General features: G+C 34.6%; 1 protein-coding gene across 2 annotated transcripts in view; it reads right to left on the bottom strand.

The window, feature by feature from the left end:
• The window catches only part of LOC149133050 (uncharacterized), a 154,550-nt gene extending 147,820 nt beyond the window's left edge, over positions 1–6,730 (bottom strand). The window contains exon 1 of one of the 2 annotated variants that reach the window (XM_089360869.1): positions 5,049–6,730. The gene's annotated coding sequence lies outside the window, so the exon portion shown is untranslated. The remainder of the gene's footprint in view (positions 1–5,048) is intronic. The other variant, XM_089360868.1, reaches the window with a different exon arrangement.
• Positions 6,731–8,794: the final 2,064 nt, after the last annotated feature.

The raw sequence follows: 8,794 nt of genomic DNA on the forward strand, positions 1-8,794 counted from the left end.
ATTTTCTGTTCGTAATATACTTTATACTTATATACTGCACATCAGTGGTTCTCAACTGGAGTCCTTATGGCCCCTGAGTGTCCATATAAGATTTTGTGGGCCCATGCCACAAAATAGTAAATTGGGGATCCAGGATAGTATTTTAAGGGCTCTTGAAAACATTTTGTTTTAGATGTATGTATTGGAATGTATTACAAGAAACAGACAGGTTCCTTTCCCTAATATTTTACACAGTCTAACCCAGGGGTTTTCAAACATTTTGACTTGCGGACCCCTTTATATTTCACGCTTTACCTTAGGGACCCCCTTATAAACGCTTATGAAATTTTTACATAAATATTTGCTTAAAATAACATATATTTTTACATTTGTTTATTTAACAGTATTTGTTTATTTAACAGTATTTAACAAATAGGTTTATTGTCAATTAAAAGATTTCGATTAAAAACCATATATAAAATCAAATTGCCCATAAAAAGTATTTGCTGTCTACGGACCCCCTGTTTGAAAACCACTGGTCTAACCTATACAAGTTAATATGTGAAAAACAAAATAAGAATTTTGAAAGAAGTTTCTATAAAACTAGTTTTTAAACATTGAATGGCTATGGGAGTCCACCAGAATAAAATAATAATCAAAGGGGTCCATAGGCAAAGACTGTTTGAGAACCCCTGTTGTAGATGAATGACAGACAAATGAAACTCAAAACAAATGGGACTCAAAACATTGAGGAACCAAATCAAATACTGCAAAGAATTTAGCTGGACATTTCTACTGTTACAATGTCTAACACGGTGTGAACAATGGTTTCAAATTTTGGCACAGAGTCAGCAGTTTTGGAAAGGAAGGGAAATCGATTACATCGACCCCAGTATTTGTCTAGGATTTATTTCATCGATCCCGAAAGGACGAAAGGTAAAATCGAACTTAGCGGAATTTGAGCTCAGAACTTAAAAGACGGACGAAATACCGTTTAGCATTTTGCTCGGCGTGTTAAAGTTTCCGCCAGCTCGCCACCTTAACACGAGGTGAATAATAAATAGTAATAATTCTTTTCTAAATTTTGGCACAAAGTCAACAATTTTAGGCAAAGGAGAAAATCGATTACAACAATCTCAGTGCTCAGCTGGTACCTATTTTATCGACCGTGAAATCATGAAAGGCAAAATCGACCTCGGCGGAAATGTCACAAAGCGTTGTATTCAACGAGATAACAATTCAGCTAAACCGCTGCTTTAACACTAATAACAATTCTAAATTGGCACAAAGTACTTATTTTTTATGGCTATCGAAAGGATGAAATGTAAAGTTGTTTTCGGCAGGGTTTGAACTGAGGAAGTACAATCGGAAGAAATGTCAATTAGCATTTTATTTTATTTATTTATTTATTTATTAATTTTTTTGATTTCCCGCGGCACTGACGATTCTATTGTTTTAAATTTTGGCACAAGACCAGTTTATTTTAGGGGCAGGGGAAAGTTGATTACATCGAATCCAATACCTTACAGGTATTTTATTTATTTTTTTTTTTTTTGACTCCGACAAGATGAAAGGCAAAGTAGATCAAGGCCATAATTGGACTCAGAACAAGAATAGTTCTTAAGAAACACTGCAGGGCATTCATTCCGACGATCTGACAACTTAAACATGTACACACGCTCACACACAAACGCGCGCACATACACACACTTTGAATAATATACTGTAAGCGATTAAGCTATCTTCACAGTAACTTGTTAATCATTAACGTAAATTCTAAGGTTGAATCAGTATATCAAATGTGTGAAACAGCTGCTCCTTCGATGAGCTTCCAAAGTTTCCGTCTAGTATCTGTGAATTCCATTCACAAATACTTACCTCGACTTGGGTGTACTTGTCTAAGCACCTCGTAGCGGGAACTGAAGAGCCCGGGATTTTGAAGTCGAAAAATAAACTTCTTAAGCACTAGTCCATGCTTGTCTGTATGTACACACACACACGCACACAATAGTCCACAATTCCTCATGGGCCCGTATGAGTGCAATTACCTAAGACATACGGCGTGTTTAGGGCCTTGTAAAACTGGCGAACCGCATCTATCTATTTCTTCCTCTCCATGCCTGAACAAAGCTGATTTTTTTTTTTCCAGAGAGAAAAACGGAGCAAAGATAGACAAATAGAAGAATCGCCCCAGTAATGGACTGATCGATTGTTACTTTATTTATCGATCCGGAAAGGATGGCAGCAAAGCTGACCTTGGTGCGGTTTGAACTTACTGAATACAGAGCCTTAATGAATATTGCAGGATATTTTGAACAGCCAATGCAGGGTTTTTTTTAGGTTGTGCGTGTGTATGTGTGTGTGTGCGTGCATGTGTGTATGTATGTATGTATATATGAATGTATGCATGCGTGAATATATATGTATGTGTCTATATGCATATGAGCCTATATATATATATATATATATATATATATGTGTGTGTGTGTGTGTGTTGGTAAGCGCTAATGCACGAAATTGCCGGTCCTTAAGTCACTTTGTAGCTTCCGCCGATTAATGAAATATATATAAACTGTGTTGACTTCTGTTTTCTTGTTGGTATAGAGATGCGCGCGTGCATACCCTGTATATCCAAACATGCGCCATATACATCGACACATGCTATGTGTAGATATATGTGTGTATTACACATATATGCATTACACAGAATGTATATACATATATATATATATACACATATATCTATACATAGCAAACGCGTGTATAAGTATATTATATATATATATATATATATATATATATATATATATATATATATATATATATATATATATATATATATATATATATATATATATATATATATATATATATATATATATATATATATATATATATATATATATATATATATATATATATATATATATATATTTCTATTCGTGTATCATTTAGTGGAGTTTTCATGAATTCAAGACACAATTTATGCATAATATATATATATATATATATATATATATATATATATATATATATATATATATATATATATAGAGAGAGAGAGAGAGAGAGAGATGATGGAAATAGCAAATCAAATTTTAATATGAATCTATCATTTTTATTAGAGACAGCTGGTGAGACTGTGTACATATGTACACGCGCGCACACACACATGTTATATATATACGTCTATCTCAGTTATATAGATTTAGGTTTTGGACACTGAATGCGATGGCTTAAGCATCAGAAATCGCCACAGAATACACACATGCCTACACACACACGTGTATGTGTATGTGTATATATCTATATGTACATGTAGATGAACGTATATACATACATGTACATATATATGCATATACTCATATATTGTTTATATATATATATATATATATATATAGCAAGATAGATATGTAGAGTGATAGACAGAAAGATTGATAGATAGATAGATAGATAGATAAACAGAGGAGGAGAGAGATTATATGAGATATACAGTAGTATATTGTACACCTCTAACATACTCGTGTGTAAGTATACAAGGATGTAATGTACGTTTGCATGGTTTGCATGGTTTGCAGGTTTGCAAATATTTATACACAGATTATAAGAATAAAACCATGAGCTGTGCAAATACAAACACCTTGCTGAAAGAAGAACAAAACGCATGGATATATATATATATATATATATATATATATATATATACATCAACTTTCTACATACACAAACCTGTTTCTAAAACATTTAGATACGCATATTTACATTATTTTTCGATGCATACACGCACATACCTTAACAGAAAGCTGAAGATATTTAAACAAATGAATACAGACACATGCATAGTTACACGCATACATACATATAAACACACTCACACGTGCACGCACGCACGCGCGAGCACACACACGCACCTTACAGGGAATTAAAAGACCAAACGCCTAATGCAAACATACACATCGTGAGTATACGCAAGCACACCCTCTTGCACACACGCATACACTCCACTCTCTCTCTCCCTTTCTCTGTCTGTCTGTCTCTCTCACGTACACTGCTTAATCTCTCCTCACACGCATATACTGCTTACCCTTTCTCTCTCTCTCTCTATCACACACACACACACTACTCACTCCCACTTATTTTCTCGCTCTCTCTCTCTCTCTCTCTCTCTCTCACACACACACGTATTATATATAATGGAAGCCGCTTATTGTGATCATTAGAGGACGAGGCTACATAGATAACAATAACAGCCTGATAGTATCCTAGGTTCGGGGGCTAATTGTGATAACAGCAACCGTCTGAAGACACATACAGCTGCAACATACTGGCACAAGAATTCTTGAAGTACATATACATACGCGAATTTAAATATATAAAATTATATACAAGCACATATGTGTGCGTTTGGGTGTGTGTATATATGTTGACACACTATTTTTTTTACAGAAAATTGTATACACTCAGTAAATTTAAACATTCAAACACTTCTTTCACACACTAAAAGATTATGTTTGACGTGTGTGTGTGTGAGAGAGAGAGAGAAAGAGAGAGAATGTGTGTGTGTGTGTGTGTGTGTGTGTGTGTGTGTTCATGATAGTCTTCTTGCACTCGTGTGAATTGTCGGCAACGTGAAACTCAGGGTTCCCATTCAACAAGCTTCATTCATCTTCAACTACATATGACAAAGACACTATTTTTATTTTAATTAAGCACTGTTTTCACTCATTTGTAAACACGAACGTTTTACACACACATGTATGCACGTATGTATGTGTGTGTGCATGTTTGTATATATACACACACACACACACACACATACATATATATATATATATATATATACATATATATATATATATATATATCAAATTCTTTTCTCACATTTACTGCTGTCTCTCCGTCTCTTTCTCTTTGTCATCCTACAGTGACATAAACATGTACACAAGCACATACATACACACATATACATACGTGTGTGTATACATGTCTGTATTATATATATATATATATACATGTATATATGTATGTATGTATGACAGAAAACATAAATGATAATAAGTCCCATTTACCTTGATTCTGCAAACGTGTTTCCCCTTGCAGCTCTGTAAAGCTACAACTGTCCTCTTTCGGTAAAATCCATTGTTGGTGGACGAACGTCAGGTATATATATTTATATTTGTGTATATATTTCTAAGGGCTGTCAGGAGATGGAGGGAAAATAGATGAATAGAAAGAGAAAGAGTCCAATAAAGAGAGGAGAGACGCGAAAGTGATGTATATATATATATATATATATATATATATATATATATATATATATATATATATATATATAGTCACACACTGACTGTCAAATGATAGAGAAAGATGAAGAGATAGAAGGGAAAAAAAGTAAAGACAGATTGACAGAGAAAGAAGAAAGACTGAAAGACTATGAATGAGTGGGAATAGAAACAGTTAGAAAGATAGATACGTAGACAGATAGATAAAAAGATAGATAGATAGATAGATAGATAGATAGATAGATAGATAGATAGATTAGATAACTAAACAGAGAGATAGAGAGATAAATAGGAAAACGAAAGGAAAAAATGGAAGCACTAAGAAGCGACAGATTGATAGGAATCGGAGAGAAGGAAAGCGAAAGCAAAGGAGTAAGATGTGTGTATGATGTATATAGAAAGACAGACTAAGACAAGGAGTGAAGTGATGAATGAGTGATGAAAACAAAACCAAGCAACTGAGTGAAGAGAGAAAGAGAAGGAGAGTCACTAGGAGGAGCGAGTGAGAATGTGATGATTGAGATAGAGTGAGCGACTGGGCTTCCTTTCGAAAGAAGTGAACTTCCTATATTCAACAGTAGGAATCGAGAGGTTTGTGATCGACTCGACAACATGAAATATCAAACTACATTTTCTGCTTAAATTTCAGGAATTTTTTTTTTTTTTTTTTTACTTTTCTTTTCTTCCATAATACATTCATTCATTCATTCATTTCTTTTATTCTTTCTTGCTTTCTTTTCATTGTCAACCTTAATTCTTCAATTCTACTCTTTTTCCTTTTCCCTTTCTCTCTCTCTCTCTCTTTTCATTTCATTTTTGTTTACCCCTTTTCTTTCGTTCGATGGTTTCTAATTTCCTTTTTTTCTTTTTTTCTATTTCGTTTATCCCCCTCCTCTTTCTCTCTCTCATTTTCCATTCTTTGCTTTCTTCTCTCTTCTTTTCCTCTCTCAAACTTTCTTTCTTTTCATTCTTTGTCAATGTCTCTAGTCATACCTTAAATCTTTTCCCTTCCCTCAATTTGTTTAGTGTCTCTTTCCAATCACTTCCCCTCTAGTTTTTCTTTCGCCTCACATGCCAACCATTTCAATATCTCCCTTTCCCTTTATCTCTCTATCTGTTGCACTCACCCCTATTATCTGTTGCATTACCCCCTTCAGACCCCACCCTCTCTCCTCAGTCTCTAACGATCTACCTACCTATCGCTCTTTACGATGCTCCATCTCTTACTATATCACTTTCTCTCATTTTCCTGCTTACACTAATATTCCCGCTCTATGCGTCATTTTCTCTCTTCTAATCCCAATCTGTCTACCTATTGGTCTACCTCTCTACCTATTTATTGCTCCCTGTGTGTATCCCTCTTTTACTAACCCTTATATCTATTTCCACCATTAATCTTAAAGCTTTGCTATTACTCCTATTCTTTCCTATTATTTACGCGCTACTGACAAGCCAAGCCACATACACACGCATACACCGAGTTATGTAAAGTTGTTATTCTGCTAATCATACTGTCATGTACCCGTGGGGGTAATGCTCCTATCTAAATGCTATACATTCATTTTCAAATAGTTTAAAAACCACATTGCCTATTCATTGATAGGTAGGTAGATAGATAGATAGATAGATAGATAGATAGATAGATAGATAGATAGAAAGGTAGGTAGGTAGATAGATAGCTAGCTAGATAGATAGGTATAAAGGTAGTTAGATAGATAGATAGATATATAGATAGATATATAGATAGATAGATAGATAGATAGATAAGTATATAGGCAGATACGTATATAGATAGGTAGATATATAGATAGATAAGTAGGTATATAGATAGGTAGGTATATAGATAAATAAGTAGGTATATAGATAGATAGGTAGGTATATAGATAAATAGATAGGTAGGTTTATAGATAGATAGATACATTTCTTTTATTAGCCACACAGGGCTCAACGAAGATGGGACAAATACAATGTAGAGCTTTTCTTTTTGGGAGGGGGAAGGAAGGAAAAAAAAAAAAAAAAAAAAAAAAAAAATTGGTGGTGTCGATCAAAAGGGATCGTAGGAAGGGAAAAAGGGGCAGTTCGATCAAAAGGGATCGAAAAAAAAAGAAAAGGAAAGGCCGATCAATAGGGATCGTGTATCACACAGTAATGTTCTCGTGTAAAAAGAGGGGAGGACAGTTTAGGTTTAGCCGTGGAAGGAAAAGCCCACGGAAAAGACCACGGTAACCTTGGTCAATATTCTCATTGAAGAAACTATAACAGTAAGTGACTCTCTTTTGCCTTTTAGATAGATAAGTATATAGGCAGATACGTATATAGATAGGTAGATATATAGATAAATAAGTAGGTATATAGATAGATAGGTAGGTATATAGATAAATAGATAGGTAGGTTTATAGATAGATAGATAGATAAAGATGTGTGTGTGTGTATGTGATTTTGCTAAAGACCGAACAGTGGGTAGGGGCATTAAACAAGTCTACGAGTAAGCCTATTTCCGAAGAACAGGTTACAGTGAGGGACATTGTCTTCATTATCTACTTACTAAAAATGACAATGATTTGTTACCGAAAGGTATGTAATTCTACGAGGGAATTCAGCCGTGTTTGGAACATATCGGAGTACGTTGATTCCCTTCTGTGGCACTTGCAGCCTCCTTATCCAAACCAAGGGAAACTATAGTACGTATGTTTGTATGCATGCATGCATGTATTTATGTATTACATATATATTATATATGATAAACACACGCACACACACAGAGGCAATATTAAATAGCCGTCTATGTATGATACTTAGTGTATATACACAGTTGATAGGCCAGTTTCTGCGGTATTCGCCCAGAGATAACATCTCTTATGGACGTACCAAGCACAATTAATATCAGAGGGAAGCAAAAATTCGACCTAGCAGTGGCAGCGAGATCGCCAGGTGCATTTTAGCCTATTTGGGCCTCTTCAATGACGTACACTCGCAGTCAGTCACGCAGACACCCCACCACGACATAGCAGAACGCGCATACGCATAAACGTATTCTTACACACACACACATGTGCATGCACACACTTACTCTCTCCCACCCTTTCTCGAGTAGATTCCCACTTACATCCAAATACATAAATATTGAACCTACAGCTAAAAGACAGACAGGTAGACCTGGAGTGAAGAGAGCTTGTTATTGAAGACGTCGCGAATGACACGAAGGGAATTTGGCAAAGACAACTGATTGATTGGTTAAGTGAATGACTAATGAAACAATTGATTATTTAATTGTTTAATTAGCTGATCAATTGAATAATAGAGAAGCTAAATTGAACCAATCCGTGTGTTTATTATGAGCATAATGACCCTCACGAAATACTACGAAATCAATTTTAACTTATGAGTTAACATCAAGAATCTTGCAAACCAAATACAAAAACGAAATATATCTGTGTGCTCACGCGCGTGTGTGTGTGTATGTATGTATGCATGTATGTATGTATATATATATATATATATATATATATATATATATATATATATATATATAT

Source organism: Octopus bimaculoides, chromosome 12 (genome assembly GCF_046866305.1).
Source record: "Octopus bimaculoides isolate indiv1 chromosome 12, ASM4686630v1, whole genome shotgun sequence".
Lineage (NCBI taxonomy): Eukaryota > Metazoa > Mollusca > Cephalopoda > Octopoda > Octopodidae > Octopus > Octopus bimaculoides.